The sequence below is a fragment of the Lynx rufus genome, unplaced genomic scaffold (genome assembly GCF_022079265.1).
Source record: "Lynx rufus isolate CCGP_SWC_20201006 ecotype Redwood Valley unplaced genomic scaffold, mLynRuf1.p SCAF_2, whole genome shotgun sequence".
NCBI lineage: Eukaryota > Metazoa > Chordata > Mammalia > Carnivora > Felidae > Lynx > Lynx rufus.
In genome coordinates this window covers 89,196,160-89,220,336 of record NW_025814834.1, presented here as the reverse complement: position 1 = coordinate 89,220,336, position 24,177 = coordinate 89,196,160, and the positions used below count along the sequence as shown (strand labels likewise).

The following is a 24,177-nucleotide window of genomic DNA, read 5'->3' as shown; positions in this document are numbered from 1 at the left end:
AAAATTATCTTTAATAATGCATTGAAGACACAGATTTTCTTTTCAACCTTAAAATGGCGTAGATTTAAAGTCTGAGAGTTCATTTGAGTCACTGATCTATCTCTTATCTTGAGATTAAGTGGCCAAGGTACTTAAACCCTGTAAGTCTCAATTTCCTCAACTATGAAATATGGACAATGGCAACTCCTTGGCAGAGCTCTTGTTATAATCAAATCAGGTAACATGAACAAAAATATTTTAGTGGAATTTAATAAAGTTGTGTCAATCCAAAAAATACTTCATTTTAATCTGTTCTCTATGAAGAACCGCTAGTTATGTGCTTATTTATATATGGGTTCTTTTGTTTAAAAAATATTTACTGAGCAGTTTTAATACAGTAGAATTTACTAACGAGTGGAAAGGCTATCATAAACAGTTTACTCATTGATTTCCCCTACTGATGATAAGAGTACATTATATGATCATCCTTTGTGTTTTTAATACACTTGGGTAGGAATGTCAAGCCTTTCTTGAAGCTCACTAATTCCAAATCATCATCAAACATCCAAATAGCACACTGCTATATCTAAATTTCAGGTTGCTAATTCCCAAATCCTATCTAGACTTCTTCAGTAGGCACTCTCCAAATTCCCCATGATGATTCTTAATCTTGCCCAGCTCCCCTAAATCCAGAGTACTGTCATACCATATGACTGCAATCATATGTTAATCTGACACTGATTATTACAACAGCCCAGATTCTACAGTCAGGCACACTTAGAATTTAATCACAGCTATGTTAATACCCATGGGATGCTAATTTATTAAATCAACTAAGCATTAGTTTTCTCATGTGCAAATAATACGATCACCTGAGTTTACCTTGTAGGCTTGTTATGAATGTCAAAAGTTATTGACAGCATAACACTGAGCTTTGTGAGTTTTGTGAGATGCAGGCTCAGAATTGGAATTCAACATGTGTTAATCATGTAAATAAATGCAGCAGAGTGGAGTTGTTAATAGACTCTGGAGCAGATTCTTGGTCCCATCACTTATAAATAAGAAGTTGAACAAATTATGTACCTTCTTTATGCTTCATCAGGTTGTTGTAGGGATTATATCCAAAGCTCTTAGCATTTTTCCTGGCAAACATTAACAAAGTGTTTGCTTTATCATAGTTAAGTAAAGAATGTTCCAAGAAGGTGAGTTGCCTTTTAGTAAACACTTCTATCTCATAACATCCTTTTTACACTGCAAGTCCCAAAAGGAAAAAAAAAAAAAAAAAAAAAAAAGGCTGTACTTGCCAAAAGTAAGATATGTTTCGGAATATCTTCTCAAAATGAATTATAGGTATATGTGATTTTGTTTGATGCTAAAATAGCTTTCAACCTTTTGCATGTGGGGGATGTAAATAAATTGTTATGATGTTGCTTCACTAGATTAAATATTGTCACTAAATGGTTTCCTTGTGTTTTTTCATTTGTATTTATACCATCAGTGCCATACAAAGCTATTAGTTTTGTCAAATACCTGTCACTTCAAAATACACAACTCCTCTTACTGTAACATGTCTCTGTAACTTGAATGTCAATATTTAAAAAAATAAACACTTCCATGTATATATATATATATATACACACACACACACACACACACACACACACGTATATATATACGCATACACACACATATATAATCAAAATAAAAATACACAAATTTAAGTCCAAACTTTATGAATAAAAGTAAAACTCTTCAGTGAGAGTTTCTAGTATTAAATCTTAAATTTATAAGGTTAACATAAATTCACTTTAAAAATAAACTTGAAAAATATAAATTCATTTTGAAAGGCTATAAATTTCTATGACCAACAACAGTCATAATGCAGTCCTTTTTAAAATTAATTGGCTGATTCTTAAAAATTTTGAGAAAATGCATCTTTGCATGAATGTCAAAACAGTGTTTAGGCCAGATATATTTAGATCTCTCTGTAAAAATTCCAGAAATAGCCCACAGAAATAACACCTCAAACCTGGGAGACTTTAGAAATTTTATAGAGACTGAAGATGACTCAGTAGTTCTTATTAAAAGCAAGATTTTTAAAGTGATACATGTTTTGGCTCTAATCAAAGTATGTTTTTCATTCCTAAAATTGTCAGGTAACAGATAAACAAGATAGAAAGAATGAAGTGCACATATGGTGTTCACAAGAGAGGATCTGCCACTTACAGATTTTGAGAAAACAGAAAAAAAGTTTGAATTTTTCAAAAGCAACATACAAAACTATTAGCTTCTTCCCAGTGGTAACATGCAGGGACAAAAAAAAAATGTTTGGAATAAAGAACGAGTTAAGTAGTTTCTTTATAGACTGGCCACCATAGTCTTCCTTGTCTTTAGCATACTCTTTTCTTAGCTTCTATCACTATTGAGTAACACTGGTAAGACAGCTGGTAAACGGATGGATTGTATCTTAACCAGTTCTTCCCAAATTGTCATATCAAAGCACATTAAAAAAATGATAACATTTGCAAGTTACACAGAAGTAAGTAGCAGAAATTTTCTGCAGACATTGCCCCAGGTCTTGGGAATCAACATCAAAATTGAGGGAATCAGTATTCCAAACCCCTTTGACTAATGCTGGGATACTCCAGTTGGAAAACTATACTAAAAATTCAGAATTTTGTTGTTGTCTTTCTAGAAGATGGGGCAGTTTAAGAAATAGCAATGTCTGCCTTAACTGAAATTATCCCAGAAACCAGGCAATATGGGTATTTAGTGTACTGTTGCTTTAGGGAATAATCCATCTTTGATTTCCAATTATCATTTGTGCAGTAAAGGTGTGTATATCCCATGAGGCTCCTTTAGTCCATCTTTTAAATGAAGAAAAGACTCAACCTGATCACCACTTCTACGCACTGATCTGTGTCACAAGAAGAATGTGATAATAGAGACTACGTGAATCCCTAAGAATATGTCAATGTTGCATTAAATATTTCATCTCACAAAACCTTACACATTCAAAACATTCCACAACCAGAAACCATAATCTGGATATAGCAAGGAGCAGGGTCGGAAGCTACCTGATATATCTGGAATTATCTCTTTAGTTACTAAATCATTAGGATTTGGTAGATCTGAGAGAAGGACAGAGATGACGGGGGAGCATGTGAGGAATTTCAAAATAGTACAAACATGCTTCAAAATTTAAATGAGCATGGTAGTCTTAGAACATGACTGCAATGTTCAGTAACGCATATTCATAACACTCCCAGTAATTTTAGGTGACCTGAACAAGGTAGCAGAACTTAAAATACAGCAATTAATTAGAAGAAAGAAAGACTCTATCATTAGAAGCATTTAAAACATATAAACACAGGAAAACAGTTTTTATATTTTTAAATTTTTTATAAGCTTTACCCAATTAGTTGAAATAGGCTTCATTTTTCAAACTGAGCCTCATTTTACAAACAAGCCTTCTAGGATAATGCAAGGACAATGTGACTTGTCTGTATTGTTTTGAATGTTAAAATTATTTTTATATATAAACATCTTACTCTGTTCACTAAAAAAAAAAATAGTGGTTAAAAAGATATTAAGCCTCACCAAATGTCTTTTTGGACTAAAGATAATTGTGAAAGCACATTTTGGGAAGGAATAGAAATTTTTCTTCTATAATGGCAGATACAGTCAGATATCTGCCCTTATCACTATATCATCATATCTTAGGACAAGCATCTACCCTCCTCCCAAAGTTAACCTCTCCACCTTATATTTTATCACTTCCCACTTTCTGAGTCCTACAAAGATTTGCCACTTAGCCGCATTTCCCATTTCTGTCTTTCCAATGGTTCTAAATCCTCTGCCAATAACTCATTCAATTTTCTTAGCCTACACTCAAGAATAAGGTTAATTTTGCTGATTGAACATTCTTGCAAATGGCATCCTTTCTTTCCTATTTTTTTTTTTTTTAGTTCTTAAACTTCTTCAAAATATACACTATGCCTGCATTATTCCCAATTTCTTCTCCCTCCAGCCTCCGCTCCCAACACCACTGGGCTGTTTTCCCCAAGGTCTCGGTGACCCCACTAACTGTGAAGTAGAGCCAAACAAGATCCTGCGAAAGCAGACCAGAATTCCTCTCACCTAGACATACTTCGGCAATTATTTGTCATGACTTTCATACTCTAACACCACTATTGCTGTTGTTACTTATACCATTCCATGAACACACTTGGATGCATATCACACATGCTCTTTGATAAACTTCTCTCCATCTCTCCCTGAAAATCACAAACATCTAGTTCACACATAGTACACTACCTGGCTCAATATACAATTGTTGAATGAATGTCCGGTGTGTTTTAACTCCTGACTGATTTCTACTTTCTTCTATAGTCTAGGATTTATCTTTTTCCACCATCAACCCATTCTCAGAATAGGTTTTACAAATATCACTTTCACCCAATGACTACTCTCAAAATCATAGTCATTTTTAATTTTGGCAACAACGAAACCAAACTCTGTGACCTGATTTTATCATCTAACCGAAACGTAATTAATATCTACAAGTTATTTTCAGTACTTTTACTCCTTTCAGAGTCATCTTTCACTTCGCCTCCCTAAAATACTCCAAAATTTTGCAATCTCTGAAATTTTCTGTATACAGTGTCATCATCTGGAGAGCAAACCACCTCTTTTTCACCCAACAAAAGGCTTCAAGTCCAAACTCTGGCTTCTCCCTCGAGTTTTCTCTGTGAAAAATAACGTCATGTAATGGAGAAATTATTAAATTTAGAGGCCAAACTCTTGTTTTTTGTGTGCCATTTATTAGTTATCTCAACCTGAGTAAAATACTGAATTTCAGTGAGAATCTTCTTTCACATTTGAAAAAGTTGGATCATAATAGGGTCTACCTCACATGATTATCATAGCAGGCAAATGAAACCATGGTTTGGGAAACACTATGCAAATTAAGAGGGTGTGTGTGTGTGTGTGAAAGAGAGAGAGACAGAGACAGAGAGAGACTGATCCCACATTTTCTATGAACTCATACATTTTTTATATCACATTTTTTCAATATAGTTTCTTGTATAGTTTTGTGTATAGTTCATGAACTATACTAATATATGCAGTTTCACATAAATTTCTTGAGGCACAAAGCCTTTCATTTATTTATTTTTTTTTTATTTTATTCCCACTACACAATATAAAATGGAATGTAGGAATAAAAACATATTGATTACTACTGGATGTAAAATTCAAGTAAAAAATAGTTATATAAAGTCATCACCAAAAACCGTAAGATGCCTTTGAATTAGATGTTAAAAATTATGCACTTCTGCATATTATTTAATTATACCTATCTATTCACATACAAGAATGAGATTTGATTATATCATAAATAGTTTTTGAAACTCAACTTCTAATAAAACCTAATACTGATTAAAAAATACACACATACACATATATCTGTGTGTGTATAAAGAATACAGGACTATTTCTATTGTTAGGCTGTCATATAATATTTACCTTATGAATACTGAATCTTGTAGAGAGTTTCTATTTAATAAATTGAAGAGCTCATGATTTCTAAGAATCGTGAAAACTACCTTAAAAATTAACTTTCCTAGAATTATTCAAAAACAAATTTTTAGTGTCACTTAAAGAAATATATTAAGATTTCTGGAATGTTATTAACTTGATTGCAAATGCTTAATCATTACTATTCCCCCATTTTCATCATTTTATTTTGAAAGAATGCTTCTCCACACAATCAGCTCCAGTTTGTTGGAAATACTAAAAGCTATCATCTTTTAAGGGGAATTCCTAAGCAATTAAGTAAATGTAAATATTGCATTATAATGTTTTAATTCTCATGGCTGAGAAATCAAAACAGTTATAGCCACTTATAAAAACTGTAAAGTATGTGGACCACATTATTTTCTCCATATTTCATGGGAAAATTAGTATATCATAGAAACACATTTAATATCATATACATATTTAATATTAAACATTGGATCACATAATACTTTTACAGAAGGACTATAACTTTCCTAGAACTCTGTATTTCATAGGATTTTGTTATTTTCAAGCATAATTTATTTTTGCATGTGAGCTACATCAACTGACAAGCTGATAATTTAAATGGGAGAAATAAATTTATAGTATTTCAAGGAAAATTAAAATTGGATTTATGAGTTTCAACTTCTAAATAAAATAATATTAACTGATATCATTTGTTAGAGTAATCTATAGGACTACTCTTGAGGATACAGGAATATGAATAAGAACTTCTAAAGACACATGTGCACTCAATCTAATAGTAGTAACTCACTCCAATAATTTCTGTGTAAGATGGGTTCCAGTAATGGCTTGTGCATTTACATATTTCAAATGGCTGTTGTGAAAATTCAAGAACTGGAAGAGATGTAAAGGTGATTGATTTTGTCCAGCTGCATTACCCTTAAACCATCTCTAACATCTGTCCTATTTTTAAACGCCCTCGGGAAGGAGATTTTGCAGCTTTGATAAGTTGTTCCAAGGTTTAAAAAGTCTTTTTTCTTTCGTCCTTACTCTTCAGAAGTCTCAGTGTAGGAAAATTCCTCACATCTAACATGAAGAGCTTTATTTATGTATTTAATATGTGAAAAGCTTGCCTGGTCACCTAAGGAAAACTGTACCATATTAAAGTAATTCTGCTATGACCAAAGTCACCACTGTGTCTACACCACTGTATGAATAAATGGATGGCTAGTTAAGACTCATACTGAAAACTTTCTGGATCATATCTGGAAACACTTATATTAAAACAGATCTCTGTGTGTGTGTGTGTGTGTGTGTGTGTGTTCTGCTAACTTTAGAATATATCTCTCAACTGGTTTTTATCAGTTCAACTGACTGTCTGCATCTGAATCCTACAAAGGGAGGTTAAGTCATAGAATCCCTTGCACTGAATCTGTAAACATTTAGAATACAGCCAAAACTGGCAAATGAAAAATACTGTATGGACATAGCTATAGTGTTGTTGCCATTACTCATAATTTTAGAAACAAATACTTTATGTAGCCAATCTACTGTCTTGGTTTCTGACCTTTCATTTACCGGCAAATAGATAAGAAAATAAATGAAATCATTTATTAGGGAGAGTCATTTCAGCATTGCTATTCATTAAACCTAGTGCTAATGGAGGGAACTCAGCTTAGATGGCTCAATAAATAAATTAATTACAAAAGATCAGCGCTATTGAGGTTTTAAGTGTTTCTTTATTCCTCTCTCCATTCATGTATTCTTCACATGCTTGATTGCTGGATCACATTTCCCACCAACACTTTCTCTTTCAGAAGGTCTAGAAATTCCTTTTCCCTTCCCTCCATCTTTTACCCTCCCTCCACATTTGTATGTTTTTTGTTTTGTTTTTTGTTTAAACTTTCTTAGAACCCTGTTCTTTGCTAGTCAACTGGGTAAACTAGATGCTATCTCTTACATAGGTAATGTATTTGCATTTTAAAAGATACTTACAGAAACAATAGATTAACTCAGAAGAATAGAAGTTTACGCTCTTAAAAATGACAAAGGTATTCTGTTTGAGAAAAAGAGACATTTCATTGATTGAAACTCATATCACATTTCTAGCTGACAATTTTATTTACTTGTAAAGTTGGTTCTCAATTCTTTGTTGTTGTTTGTTTTTTAGTTTTCATTTATTTATTTTGAAAGAGACAGAGACAGAGCAAGTGGGCAGAGAGAGGGAGAGACTCTCTCTACACTGCCGGTACAGAGCCCGACATGAGGCTCAAACTCATGAACCATGAGATAATGGCCTGAGCTGAAGCCAAGAGTAGGACACTCCACTCAATGAGCCACGCAGGCACCCCTCAACTCTCTTTAAATAATTGGAGGATAGTCTCCTGATTTGTTCATTTTGGCCACTCTGACTGGCGTGAGGTGATACCTGAGTGTGGTTTTGATTTGTATTTCCCTGATAACAGAAACCCATGGGGGAGGGGAAGGAAAAAAAAAAAAGAGGTTAGAGTGGGAGAGAGCCAAAGCATAAGAGACTGTTAAAAACTGAGAACAAACTGAGGGTTGATGGGGGGTGGGAAGGAGGGGAGGGTGGGTGATGGGTATTGAGGAGGGCACCTTTTGGGATGAGCACTGGGTGTTGTATGGAAACCAATTTGTCAATAAATTTCATATATATAAAATTAAAAAAAAAACTCAGCAAAAAAAAAAATAATTGGAGGATACATATGTAATTAATCAACCAGAAAGAAGGCATGTTTCCTTCTTTAGCTTACAGAAATACTATAGATTCCTCAAGACGTAACATATATATTCTAGTCATGTTAAAACACCTGGGTGGAAAATATTTACCCAGTTTGCAAATAAAATAAGAAAGCAGAAGATAAAAAGTCCCGTTTTGGGAATATCTCTCTCTTCTAGAAGACAGAATAGAAGATAAGTGTTTCATCTCTAAACCTAATGTTTTTTCCTTGTGTTCTCCAGAGCTACTTTACATATGGTAACACAGTGATGGCTAACTGATTACAGTTCTGAAGTTCAGAAGAGTGTGGAAAGCCTACTCAATTTGAAGCAGAGATGGCTCCATGGTAAGAAGTGTGGTAAAATATCAATGCCTGGCAGGAACAAACAAGCCAAAATCAGTTCCACACATCTCCCAGAGAAAAGGGGTCTTATTGCAATAAAAAGACAATGAGTGGGAGCAGCCAACTGGCTCTTCCACATGTGAGGACAGCTGAGAGTCATTCCCTCATTCCCTCTCTGATTCTACAAATGTGTTAGATGTTGCTTCTGGGCCAAACTCTGCACACAGAGGCATTGCTATTGCCTTTCTAAATTTCTTTGTTTTTGTTTTTGAGAAATATATAAAAAAGAAAAGTATTTTTCCAGTCTCTTCCTATAGAGGCTAAGATAATAAAAGATCAGATGCAAGTCCCCAATTATGGTTTAAAAATTCAAAGGCATATTGGTATCAGGTGATTAATGGAAGAAAGGGTTTTGGTGGTGTGCTGCCCAAATGACAATAGTCAAAAGTGAAAGGAATTTGACAAATATAAATCATTACCCAAACTCTTGAAAGACATCGTTTACTTCCAATTCTGCAAAAAAAACCTAGTGAATAATGCCAACATTTGATGACGAAAATATGTAAGAAAATACAACTAGTAAATGCTATGCTTGTACTTCCTTGTCCTCAGATTAAGAATCAGAAAAACTACTTTGAGAATCCACTAGATGACAAACATCATTTCTCATTCAATTATCTCATCACAATTAAGATGAAAACAACTTCACAAAAATTGAAGAACAAGTTTTTTTGGTTTTGTTTTTTTTTTCTACTGCTCATTCAAGACAACATTAAATTCTATATACTGATTAAAAAGAAAAGTATATTTCTGATTCAGAGAGAAATATGTTCCATGACCCTTGGTCAAACCACCCATATTTCATGTAATATATGTAGACAACGAGTAGAAAGATCTTTTCTGATCCCACTGGTACATTTGCCCAAACTAAAATTGTTTAATAGGAGTTTTTCATTCATTATTCCATTTGGATAAAACCTTGCTATTTGCTCGGAATGAGTGGATAAGACAAAAATGGAAAAGAGAAAAGAAAAAATGAATATATGTTTTGAATCATTCCATCACATTTCAAAAGGAATTATTTGCTCTATGCTAAAATGAACAAACAATTGTTTGAGAGACCTGATTATCATACAAGTGATTTCACATTGAGAAAGACTAGTTAGAGTAGGTGTGTTTGAAATGTCTTACCTTGGAAGAAACATGTTGCATCACACAGTAATTTTTATATAAGCCAATTTATACTTGAGAAGAAGACAGAATGTTAAAGAACCCAATTTTAAAAATCATATGATGATAGAGATATTCTTAAATATAACAGTATTAAATCCTTACTAGAATATACACATTGTGCATTTCAGAACACAAGTGAAATGTTACTGATGAAAGATATTATTCACAATTTAATTTTCATGTCATTCAAAATGTTAACTTGGAAAATTTTATGATGCACTTTTAATGAAAACAAACTATTCTTTATTGCACTCTATAAAAGTAGCATTATAGTAGAATAATTGCTGACTATTGAGTACTTCCTATATTCCAGGATCTGTGGTAAGCAAATAATGTTCATTGTCTTATTAAATCCTTACAAGAACATTATGAATTAGGTATTACAATTGCTAGTACACAGATGAAGAAATTGAAGCTTGCAGAGGTTAAATACCTTCTTCCAGGTCACAAAGTTGTAATACTATTATTTGAATTCAGGTCTCATATCTTCAAACACTGGTTTCTTTACTACCACGTTATGCTACAATCTCAATCCCCTGTAACAAAGAAACAAATATGGCAACAAACACATGTATGTATTTCTATCTGTTTCTCTCTTTGTGAAGTAGATTACATAAGGATCTTGAGGAAAAGAGAATTATGTTAGAAGTCAAGGCTGTGAAGCAATGCTATGTCTATACTTAACTCTTAACAACCAGAGGTTGTAAAACACTGTACAGGCTATAGCTTCTATAGCCTTATGAAGAAAACTTGAAGGGAATCTTGCCTATCTGTGGATGATCCATGATTTCTTGCTTCTGGACCCTCATCAATTCTAGGTTTCCAGACCTATTCAACCAGGGAGAGAGAGATAGGAAGAGGGAAGGGAAGATGGGAGGCAGGACAGGCTGGGTGACAGGTAAGTCTATTGAGGTATGCTAGGATGGCCTCTTTGCCCACTTTGAACTGAAATAGCATGGGATTATTTGAAACATTTCAGGAGGGCACTGGGTCGCAGGTGTTCAGAATCCAAATAAAAGTGCTCATCAACCAGTACAGTTGTGCCATGGACACCAGCTAACTAACAATCATGCTTAGAAGAATTTCTATTGTTTATTGCCAGCAAATTCTAACTGTGAATACAGTCCCCACAGGCTTTGCATTGATGACAAAATACTCACTCACTGTAAGTTTAGGTTGCTCACAGCAAGTACAAATTTAATGTCTTTTTTTCATTGACATGTAGTTTTTAATGTCATGTAGTGCTAAGGTAAAGCCCCTTCTAGTAATCAACCAACTTACCCATAGCAAAAACCCCTTCCTTTACCCATTTAATCAGTCTTTCACCATGTGCTTATTTCTGCTCTGGTAGGTTATTCTCTAGATCAATCAGATTGGTCACATGTCAGTTGATACCTCTTCCTGGTAAAGTTCCGTGACTTCTGCCACTTGGGACAGCTTCAGCGCCTGGTTAGCTTGGCAGGATGGAGTCCAGCATGAAGGATGTCAACATCACAGATTCAAATACCATATGGTACAATTATCTGCCTTTCTATTTTTCAACCACAGATTTTACCTCCTAACATCTGTTACTCATATATACTCTTCATGCTAGAAGTGACACAGAGCAAGTCAGAATCTTCGAAGCAATACAAATACCTAAAAGGAAGGACTGATACCACTTAAGATTTAACTGCATACTTAAAAAGAGCCTTAGCCAAGGTTGAGTTTGAGTTCAATGTGCCAACATTAAACACTCAACCAAATTCTCCCTGGAGAACTCTGTAAGGAATCACTATAGGGCATTTGAGTGCTCATTTAACTACTTTCGGTTCATTAGCACCTTGGTTCTCCAGTTTTAAATAGAGCTGAATGTCTCCAATTTATGTGAACAATTAAACACCTGCTAAACAAACAGTATTTGGTGAATAGTGAATCAACAAAAGAAGTTCCTGTTTCTTCATGGAAACCATCACTGGCAATCACCAGTTTTCTCAAAATTTTAGAAAGCAATTACACCCTTCACAGAATACTGGATATGGAGGTTTATGATGAGTAAAAGAAGACTACAGTAAACAATGGTGCTGTGGTTGAAACACACACACTAACACAAGGACTATAATATATCTAATAGTGTTAATGAAACTAACCTACTTAATGATATCTGAATGGTTTGAAAAATTAATGAACTATTGTTATCTGTTATTTGGATACTAGAGAGGAATGCCTTACATTTACGGACAACTGTAATGACTTATAAAATTGCCATACCCTCCTGAAAATGTCCTTGGCTCAAGAATAAAAATAAAACAACAAAAGGAACTTTCTGGTTATTTGGTTATCCAGGCTGAGGATTATGAAAAACAAAATGGGAAAAATAAATGGTATTCATACAACAACTACATGTCCAAGGTAGGCATTTTTACTCTATCACTCTATTCTGTTTAAGGGCTTCAAAGGTGATCAACCTTACACTGAATTCTGCTCTATGGTAAATACTGTTGTAACAAAATTTCAGTGAGTCTCAACCCCTGCACCAAATCATTTTTGTCAGATATATTTGCAAAGAAAACCATTGATTTATTTTTGTTTCATCTGCCCTTTCTGACCCTTCACACCCATGGTAATGAAGAGAGAAAATGGTCAACAGGACCTGAAACAGGAAAGAAGAAGAAAACGAAAGGTCAACAGAAGCGTACAGAATGAAAAATCAAGCATTGGGTAACAGAGGAGACCCAGTTTTTATCAGGTCTGAAATTTATAACATGGCTTTTGAAATTGGTTTTCTCTGTAGAAGTTTGAATAGGATATGCAAATGAAAAAATTCCAAAAGCACATTTGTTTTTCATTCTTGAGTTTAATATCTATATTGTAAATAATTTCTAAATAAGCCATTTATTAATTCAATGCCTTTGCTATCTGGAATCTGAAACCTCATTTAAGGTGGATCTTTGCAGACTTGAGCGTACACACACACACACACACACACACACACACACACACACACAGATTTGGTAAAAGAGAAAATACTACTCAGCTATAAGCAACTATTTATTATATCTGTCAGTATGGGGCAATATACAAATCCATCCCTGCAGCATATATTTTTTCTTTTGGCTCCACCTATGTTCTCATTATGGTATTATCTGATGAAGTTGATTAATGACCACAATTACGATAAAATAGCACAGTATTTAGAAAGGAATCCATAGAATTTCTTTAAGCAAGCCTCATTTATTTGCAGAATTGTTTTATTAGATAATTTTATTTAAAAATAAGAGATATCTAAAAGCTTCCTTAGATTAAAAAAAATGCATAAAATTACCCTAGGATGTCAACATTTTGATATTTTATACTGGGGTGCATGAAGGATTCCATCTTCTTTGATGTTACCCAACATATTTTACCATTTTACTACTCCGATCAGATTTTCATGAATTCTGTCTCTCATGAACATTTTTCCACATTTCATACTTAATATTTTGTCAATGCCACATTCATAGCCATGCTATATATATATAGCAGGAAAATGCTTTCCAAACTTTAATGTACATAGGAATCACTTAGGGGTCTTCTTATATTACAAGTAGATCTTGGTTGGCGCTAAAATTATGCGTTTCTCAAGCTCCCAAGTGAGCCTAGTATTCTACACAGACTACGTTTTGAGTAGCAATGCACTAACAACTCCAAAAAATTGGTTTAAAATTTAGTGTCCAGGGTACCTAGGTTGCTGGGTCAGTTGAATGTCCAACTCTTGATTTTGGCTCAGATCATTATTCCAGGGCAGTAGGATTGAGTCCTGTGTCAGGGTCTGTGCTGAACATGGAGCCTGCTTAAGATTCTCTCCTTGTCTCTCTCTCTCTGTCCCTCTCCTCTGCTTGTGTGCTAATACAATAAACAAGTATATATTAAAAAAAAAAAAACAACCTAGTGCCCATTTTCTGGAAATGTGTTCACTGAAATGGACTCAACAAATGGAGTATCTAGTTTTAATGAACCACAAATTAAATAAAATGTCACTTAAGGCAGGGCAGAAACACATAATTTTAAACTTTGTATTAATATCAATATGTTGGTACATTCTAAAAATTGCTTATCTGCAGCAAATTGTTGTGAATGATTATGTCTTTGGGACAGCATATGTGTTCATATCCTTAAAAAAAATTAAAATCTTTTAGACATTACCCAGTGATCTTATATAGTGTGTGAAGGAGGTGAAGGAGGGGAAGGTGAGAAAGAGTGGGAGGGGAGGAAGAGGAGGAGGAGGAGGAGGAGAAGAAGAAAAAGAAAAGAAAAAAGAAAAAAAAAGGCATAATATACAGAAAAGGATACCAGATATAAAATGTGAGAAATTATGCAAAAAGTCCATGTTTTCTGTTATTTGTTTTCAGAAACTGAGAACTGATAGTGTGAAAGTTCAAAGGGAGAACTAATCATACGCTGTTAGGTTTGACAGATTGGTTAAATCGTATTAGTCACTTCTCAATTTACTACATACTGTAAGTCAAGATGAACAGCCTTAGTTGCTATGAGGCAGAGCTTGAGCCCTGAGAAATACTAAGGCATAAGACCTACTTCCATTTTATTCACAAGTCCTATATATGAATACAAATAATGCACACACACACATATATAATTTCCCCTCTATTTATTTTCCTTCTGCATCCTATCCCCATTTTCTCCTTTAATTTCTCAAAATGTACTTCTGGGGAAGTTAACTGGCTAGTTTAGGTCTCTAGGAAATGGACACCTAGGACATTTCAAATACTTTATTTAGGCCAACTACCTTCTCTGCTCTGCTACCTGCAATTGCTTACACATCTACCACTGCATTAATAGCAGGGCTTTCTTCAATTTTTAATTAAGTTGTTAGAACTGGTCTGAATTTACTTGGTGTCCTAATTTAAAGCTATAAAATGACCTAGAATAACTAATTAAGGAGATACAGGGGTTTTCTTTTACCTATGTATTAGTGTGAAGTGAAGGCAATGGGGAGGGTCCAGAGAAAGGACAGAATAATAAATTTTGCAGGATGATTCCTGTTCGGTCAATCTTCTCTTTACTTTCCCTTAATAGTGAACTGCTAAAAAAAAAAAAAATGCTTAAAGAATTGAGTAAGTACCCACTAGGCCTGAGCTCTACAGCAAATCTGCTGAACAAAGTGCAAGCTGTAAAATACTGAAGAAAGAAAAGTTGGCAACTGTTGCTTTTACTTTTTTAAAAATTTTTTTTTTCAACGTTTATTTATTTTTGGGACAGAGAGAGACAGAGCATGAACGGGGGAGGGGCAGAGAGAGAGGGAGACACAGAATCGGAAACAGGCTCCAGGCTCCGAGCCATCCGCCCAGAGCCTGACGCGGGGCTCGAACTCCCGGACCGCGAGATCGTGACCTGGCTGAAGTCGGACGCTTAACCGACTGCGCCACCCAGGCGCCCCGCTTTTACTTTTTTAATTGGCATTGCATAATTACGAGTATTCCACCTGTAATGTAGTTAAATTTAACTTTTATGAAAATAACCAAATACAAAATTAATATGTTTAGTAGGTAAATTCATTCTCAATATTTTGCAAGACGTTTCAAAAGGTGAAAATAACCTAACAGGTTACTATTAACACAGTAGTACAGCAAAATGTACAATTACCCAAAGATTATGTTACTATCTAAGCCATGTGACTATTCAAAATTACATCTCTAAATGCTTGAAATTTTTAGTTTCATAATATAGAAAAATAGTTGAATATTAGAACCAAACATACCTGTATAACTTTAGTATTTGATGTTAAGATACTATAAAGCGCCAAACACTAAGGGCATAATTTATGACTACAATAAAACTCAGCCATTAAATGGCTTGAATTACTGAAAAGGAATAGTGAAATAACATGCAATCCTTTTCTTTCAATAGGGAGAGAGTTTGTTAGTCTGAAATAAATGTCTTCATCTGTAATACTTTAACGACTTGTTCTGTGTACAAAGTTCTATTATTGAGGAATAAAAATCCCAGATGTTTAAAATCCAAAATCCATTATTTTCTTGGATAAGATTCTGACTAATATAGTTCCATAGTCTACAACTCTGTACTTTTTTTCTTTAAGACATTTCTTGATGTGAGTTTTAGGTCCTGTCATTTTGAAATATAAATCCTCTTGCAAGTTTCCTACCTGGTAAAATAGCTTTTCACAATGGTATCCCTCTATATCCTTACTATCTATAATGGCATGAGTGAAACTGCTGGGGAAAAAATACACACACACACACACACACACACACACACACACACACAGACACGTATGGTTTGTTTCACACACACACACACACACACACACACACACACACAGACACGTATGGTTTGTTTCGTTTTGTTTTTTTTACCAAAGATTCAGTTCCTCAATATGAGTCCAAATCATGTCTGTAATCTTCACACCCCACCCTGAAAAAGGGCTGCCTCCTGGCTGGCATCTACAGCAACTGCATAATGGCCCATATCTTTTCAGTCATTCCAGACACAGCATGGTGGAAAGAAACAATCTCTCCAAGCCACCCCTAAGTTGAGTTCCCACAGGTATGTGGCTAGTGACCTTTACAACATTCTGTGAACAATGTCTGCCATTGAATAGTAACTCTACTATATGTGTTTTTGTTGTAAATATCCTTAAAATTCAGTTACGACTTCTACAAAGTTGTCCTTGACTTAGATGGGCAAATACCAACACCCAATCTATTCCATCTAGGCTCTGGTTTTTCAGGCCCTGAACAAAGGAATCATAAATTCCATTTCCAGAAACATCTCCTTACATGGCTTCATGTCTCTCCACTGGCCTGAGAAACTACAGAAGAGACTGTATTGTTTAATTCAGAAGAAATGCTTCCCTTGAAAATTATATAGCTAACATTTATTGAATGTGTCCCATATATCAGGCAGTGTTCTAGAGCCCTTGGGAATTCAATGACTCAGCCTTCTGATGAGTCTTATTCGGCATACTTATTATTCCTATTTTATAAGTCAGGAAGCAGAGAGCCAGAAGTTAAATATCTTGTCCAAAGTCACAACTATCATTTTGTGAAATCAGGATTCAAATTCAGGGCTTTCAGTTCAGGGACCACACTATTACCCACAATGATATACTGCCTATAAATCATGTTGGCAGAGTAAAATCTCTTCCTTTCCTTAACACTGATCCTAATCCTATGTTTACAAACTGCAAAGTTGTGCCTTTTGACCACTTTCACCCATTTCCCTTACCTTCAACTCCCACCGCTGGCAACCACCAATCTGTTCTCTATGAGTTTGTTTCTTTTTAGATTCCATATGTAAGTCATATAATACAACATGTGTCTTTTTGTGTGACTTATTGCACTCAGCATAATGCCCTCAAGGTCCATCAGTGCTGATGCAAATATAACGTTCGTAATATGAAGAAAGGTTTGGGCTGGATTTGGTGCAACAGGTCATGACAATCAATAATTTAAATAAGGACTCAGATGTCTTATTTATAAAATTCTCAAAATAAATGAGACTTGGGAACATTACTAATATTTGGGATATTAAGTTATTTTAAGTTGTAATGATCGGTCAAAAAAATAATATAACACTCCAGTTTCTAATAAAAAAATAAAATACATAAAATTTGTTTCAGCACTCATCACTTGGCTGCCTTGATATAAATTTTCATACACAATTTTTTTATTACTAAGAAAAATAAAGCTATCCCTTTCTTCAGAACATCTCTAGAGTACTAGGTACCATATTTAAAAAGTCAACAGGGCACCTGGCTGGCTCAGTCAGTTAAGTGTCAGACTTTGGCTCAGGTCATAATCTCACGGTCCCTGGGATGGACCCCTACGTCCCACTTAGGCTTAGGTCATGATCTCATGGTTCGGGGGTTCAAGCCCCGTGTCAGGATCTGTGCTGACAGCTCAGAGCCTGGAGCCTGCTTCGGATTCTGTGTCTCCCTCTCTCCCTGCCCTCTCCCGCTCGTGCTCTCTCTCTTTCTCAAAAATAAATAAACATTAAAATTTTTTTTTATTTAAAAATTCAACAAATACTTTTCATTCCATACAGAAAAATATAAAATGAGTAGCATCTGGGAATTAGGCTTCTAAATCAATGGTTGAAAAATTGAGAAAGATTTGACTGGAGAAGATAAGAGAAAGAAAATTATTGTCATGCAGGTTATCATTAAGGAAATTATTATTTTTATAGTTTATTTCTTTGCAAGAGAGCGAGAACGAATGGGGGAAGGGCAGAGGGAGATGGAGAGAGAGAGTCCCAAGCAGGCTCCACTCTGTCAGTGCAGAGCCCTACATGGGACTCCATCTCACAAACCTTGAGATCATGACCCAAGCCGTAATCAAGAGTTAGGTGCTCAACTGACTTAGCCACCCAGGTGCCTTAGGAAGATTATTACTACCTAAGGGAGTCACAGTAGAGGAAGACTTAGGTCCATGGTTCCTCTAGAATTTAAAAAAGAGGGGGGGCAGTTTTTGAACCACATAAGAAGACTAGGTCTATATAAACAAAGGCATAGGTAATCTCATGAGGAAAGTAACTTACTATTTCTAGATAAATTCAAGCAGAGGGTGTCTTATCCTTAAGGATGGGCTGGAGGCAATCCCTCTATTGGTTTAGTGATAAATGAAATCATCACTGCAGTTTCTTTCAGTAACAGCATTCTGAGAGCCTCTATTTCCATCACATATCCCTTCTTTTGGGATTGTTTCCCCTTCTCTTTGCCATTTTCCTCTATTTTTTTGCAGATAATATACTTGAAACAAATTATCCATTTGTTCTAAGTCAGATCTCATTTTCAAATAACAACAAAACATGTTTCCAAATAAATCTTCTAAGTACACTGGCTTCTCACAAAGTTGGCCAGTAAGGTCTATGATCTACTTTATTCTTTTTCTCATAGAACATCTTCCTTTCTCATTTAAGAAATTTCCATTTCCTTTGACTCCAGTGAATTGCAGAAGTTCGTAAATTGTATGTTTCATCTATTTTCTTTGTATTTGAAATGCATGGGTAAATTCAAGGTAGAAAGCAGATGGATATAATATGAATATTATAAAATGATTCCAGGAGTTCCATGCTATAAGAATCTAGAGAACTGAAGTTCAATAGCATTATTTTTCATGAATTCTGAGCGCATGAGATGTGAAATCATAATATATATTACATGGAAAAAAAGAATTCAGTGACCTGTAAATAGCTCCCAGGGTCCAGTCAACATATGTCATTGATTCTGGCTTATATTTAAAGTGTTACAGTATAATTAAGTAATTTTAGACTTTGAATTTAATGACCCATACAAATTAAATTGGAGGAGAGATGTTACAACTTTTTGTTATTGTTGAAGTTGTAGTTCTAGTAACTTAAAAAGATTTTCTGCAAAGGTAGCCTTAAAATTATTGGGTAAGCTGCTCCACACAAATGAAGCTATATACTCTAATTAGCAATCACATGGGATGTACTCATGCAGTCATGAGAAAGATGTAAAAGAAATATGCATTACGACATGCAAAGTTATAACTGAGAACAAATTTTGGCTGTACCTGAAACTTACAGATTCTCTAGCTTATGGCCTGGTAGAAATAGCTACAGACCTGCAGTCAGATGCCAAGGCTTGGCTCTAGCACTCCCTAACTCTAAGACTCTAAGAAAGTCATTTAAATAACCTGTGTCTCATTCCACCATCTGTTAAATGTTGACGAAGTAGGGGCGGAAACAAGCACCAGTCTAACTTCACAGCCTAATCTGTGAGGATAAATGTAATAACAGTTGTGAAACACCTTTAATATCCAAATATCCCATGCAAATGTAAAATTTAATTATACTAGACAAACAGTAGAGCTACCTTATTGGGGAGTTCAAAATATTCCATATCTTTCCATAAGAAACTACTACTTAAGGAGATTTTGTTTTTTGTTTTTTTTTTTTACAAATATTCTATAAGGAATCAACATCCTTCTAAAGTAATGAAAAGTGAAGACAAGAGAGTGTTTCTAGATTCTCCCCAAGGAGAAGACAAGTAGTTGTATTTGGCACAAAACAGCTGATATTCTAATGTCCTGGTCACCTTTAACTAAATGGGGGAATCCCTCAAGTTTTAGCTACTTGGTTTCTCATTAGTATTTCTATCCTAACCTCTTGTTTGTTTGTTTGTTTGTTTTAAAATACTCCAGCATGCTTGAGACCTAGTACAATGACCTGATTTAAAAGAAAATTTTATTTCTTGTGGAAATATAGAGATGGACAAACAGATCTGAGGTATCACTATTAACAACAAATTTTGCCTTGAGAAAATAGTTTACCAGCATTATTAAAATAATAGGATAGTGAATTTCCAAGTCGTGAAGCTTGTAATTATGTTCAACTTAATTTGAAAGTCAATTTTTAAATCTTTAAGGCTATTCTGCACATTATCGGTAGTAGTGTAAAAATGAACTGAACTTACCCACGAATTGCATGAACCCAAATTATTATATGCTTATAAATAGAATAGCAATAATGTCTTTGTCTCAAAGAGAAAAAAAAAATTAGGAATATATAGAGGATTTCTGCCAACTCTAAAGAGCATCTAATAATTTAACAATGGTCCTGGTGATGAGCATGTCTGGAGGAAGGATATTGTACAACACTTTCTGCTTGCTGGGAAACTCGTATTTTATTGTAGACCATTCCAGGGGCCTCAATTAAGTAAACTGCTTTGATGGGGCGCCTGGGTGGCGCAGTCGGTTAAACGTCCGACTTCAGCCAGGTCACGATCTTGCGGTCCGTGAGTTCGAGCCCCGCGTCAGGCTCTGGGCTGATGGCTCAGAGCCTGGAGCCTGTTTCCGATTCTGTGTCTCCCTCTCTCTCTGCCCCTCCCCCGTTCATGCTCTGTCTCTCTCTGTCCCAAAAATAAATAAACGTTAAAAAACTTTAAAAAAAAAAAAAAGTAAACTGCTTTGGAAAATGAATCGGCTTACTTACAGTGCAATGGCATTGAAAGACTATAAGTTCCTCAAGGGTAGGTGAAATGCTTATTCATTTTGGATCACTAGTGACTAGCACAGGATATAAGATATTCAGCAATAATTAAATATTTATAAATGAATTTAGTTAGTCATTATTTAGTATGTAATTGATTTACAACTCTGGCTGATAGATCCCACTACAAGTAGAGGATAATTTTACCCTGTGAGAAATGACTCCATAAAATGTATTCCCACATACTAATTGATTAAATTGCTTATGTTTATAAATAACTGACAGTAAGTGATAATTTAAAAATGGGAATTCTAACCAAGGGACAAACCTATAAGAAGTTAAAATTAATAACCAAGCTGTTCGCCATTTGTCAGCAAAAAATGCTATGTTATCAGATGGGAAACTGTTGGCAGGGAATCCGTAAAATGGAACAACGATCTGCTCATACTCTTATAACTAGTAGATCAAGAACACTGTGGAGTCTGTGGTATCTAGTCCCTACAGTGCAGATGCATGTTTAGATCTGTGCAGTCCAATATTATAGCAACTAACTACATGTGGCTATTTAAATTAAAATAGATTAAAGTGAAATAAAATTAAAGATTTAGTTTTTCATACAAAACTAATTAGTTTTTCAACTCTGAATGGCTGTATTTCAAATGATCAATAGGCAAACATGTCTAGTAGCTAATATATTATTACAGACACAGAACATTTCCTGCATCACAAAAGTTATATTGGACACTGGTACATTATACCAGAGGTTTAAAATTTGTATTTGTGGCACAATTTTGCATAGAATTACCTGCATTTGTGGCACAATTTTGAATAGAATTATTGTCAGGTTTCAGAAGAAAAACAACCTTCCCTCTCTTACACTCTTTTTCTGTCCCAACAATAATTTAAAATAAGCTTACTGTTATTTTACTAATGCAGTATAACAATGCCTTTCTGAGTATGTCAAAGTTCCAATGGCTATCACCTGTCCTTTTAGTTTCAGTTAAGCACTGCTCTTTCTCCTTTTAAGCATTCTTCTATACTCACAGGAAAATATTTGTATGTTCCACTGAGCCTTTTTTCCTTTCCTTTCCTAACATTATGTTTGGCCTCTTATTCTTTCTCAGAGTGAGTAACATTGCGGTAGCACTAGGTAAACTCACTTGTTATAGTATGTAACAAAAAGAGATAATACATACATACATACATACATACATACATACAAACATTGCTCAAAGTTTGTCCCATACTTGTCAAATGTTCACAGTGAAGCTATAAATTGAAATCTCATTGAAAAATACTGCAGTAGGCTTAACTTTATAACAAGAGCCATTAAAATTATTCACCACATACTCAATATTAATGTTCTGTCCTCACCAAGCAAAATTATAATTATAGCTTAGTTTTCTAATTATAAAGTAAGCTCTTTAAATGGACAATATGTGCTAACCAGCTGATGTACATAATCTAGTATTTCTTTTTTGAGAATTATTAACATTCTCCTTTGCAGACCGGTATCTTTCACGACTGTTAGGTGCATTAATTCTGAGGGAACTCACCTGTCGTCTTTGAATATTTTAACCATATCAAAGTATTGTGCTCTCATGAAGACTTGTCTCAACATCCTGTCAGCTTCCCTATGTACCTAGTCCCTGTTAACTGTAGTTCACAGAGTGTACTTGTTGTTGCCAAGATGGCATCTTTCAAGGATAACTAAGTATATAGTAGTATATTGGTACTATTTATTGAACATTCTCTATACAACAACCACTATATCTAACTAGAAGAGAATACTGATTTCCAAACTTCCAGAATATTGCTCTGCCTGCTAAAGACTGTATCATAACCTAACCACTTGAGGAGGGTGACATTCCTGGTTATGCTGATGATAGAAATTCATAATCATTTTTCATTGTGATTAGAAGAGAAGAAAATTCCCTTAGTCTGCAGAAAAGCCTCCAAATGCTAATATTCTTTCCCTTTGGAAAGACAGACATAAGAGCTTTGTTAATGGATTTCTTTGTGATTTAATGCAACATATTAAAAGCAGGACTTGTGACTCTTGAATAAAGAAGTAAATGCTGTTTCGTGAAAATGGTCATTCATCATTAGTTATAAGAAGTCTATTTGTAATTTGAAGTTCTAATTTAATTAGTGTCACACCCTTGAAGGCTGCCTTGTGTCAACTGTTGTAATGACACACTATCTCTCCCTTCAACAGCTTAGGTTGCTAACAAGCATTTCAACTGGAACAAAATGATAATGAGAAGAACAACAGAAGTGTTAATTACCTATGCAATTAAAGTGCCTTATATGCACACTAATGTAACACTCTACTGTATTTACATTTCTAATGGCTATTCATCTTCAGTTGAAAATACCTATTGGCACTATTTATAATTTCCCAGTTAAATTATGGCAAGAGGTGATGGTGGGGCTTGTAGGTTGTGTCTACAAAGTTTCAATCCAGCCAATTTTTATAAGGCAATATGTTCACTCAAGATCTGTGTATCAGTATGAAATAATACAGATCTGTTGTGTACCATACATGGCACATTTGTGGCTATGTGCAAGAAAAAAAAATACTTTCCTTCTCAAAACACACATTGAACTATTTAAGTATTTACTGTATCTTTTGTATGTTATTAAACAATACACTTAGAGGAATAAAACACTAAGTTATTAAGTATAATATGCCTAAAAATTAAAATATATAGTCCCAAGTGCCTTTGGAATGTATGCTATCTAAATGAAGATTCTAAGTTGCTTGAAACACAATCCTCCTTCCTTTTCTTCTTTTGCAAATTCTAGTGACATGCCACATATAGGTGGTGCTCAATAAATGTTAGCATAAAAAGTTACTTTTACAGAAGATGCTTAACTCATCTGAAATTGGATGTTCACCAGATAGGTAATAGCTATTGAGATTAGGCTGTTACTTTGGAAAAATATAGTCCATTATTCATGCAGAAATTTCATAGCCATGTTGCCTGAAACATTTAACAAGGGATTTTGAAAGTAAGATAGAACTGTAGATATTTAGAGTTATAGAAATATGGTTTCCTATGCTACAATTATTTAAAAAAAATAAGACTCAGGTTTTGTTGTCAATGTTATTTGTTTAGCAAAAAGTAAAGATTTTATTATTAAAGCAAAAGATCAATTTATGCTAAACAATTACAACAAATTCTATGTAATGACTTTGTTTTCAGTGAACAGTTTTAAAAAATGATATAGATATTTTCCAATTACAAAATTATCCAAACACAAAATTATTCATATCTGAGTAAGGAAGGGATATCTAATATAAATCTGTTTCCATTAAAATAATGTGTGAGGTTTGTTCCTATGCAGTCAGGCAGTAAAACTGCTAGCAAATTCTTTTTGGGAGAGTACAAATTTAGCATTCCAA

At 34.5% G+C, this 24,177-nt stretch overlaps 1 protein-coding gene across 1 annotated transcript in view; it reads right to left on the bottom strand.

The window, feature by feature from the left end:
* LRP1B (LDL receptor related protein 1B) overlaps positions 1-24,177 on the bottom strand; it is a 1,918,909-nt gene that overhangs the window by 1,240,027 nt on the left and 654,705 nt on the right. The window lies entirely within an intron of this gene.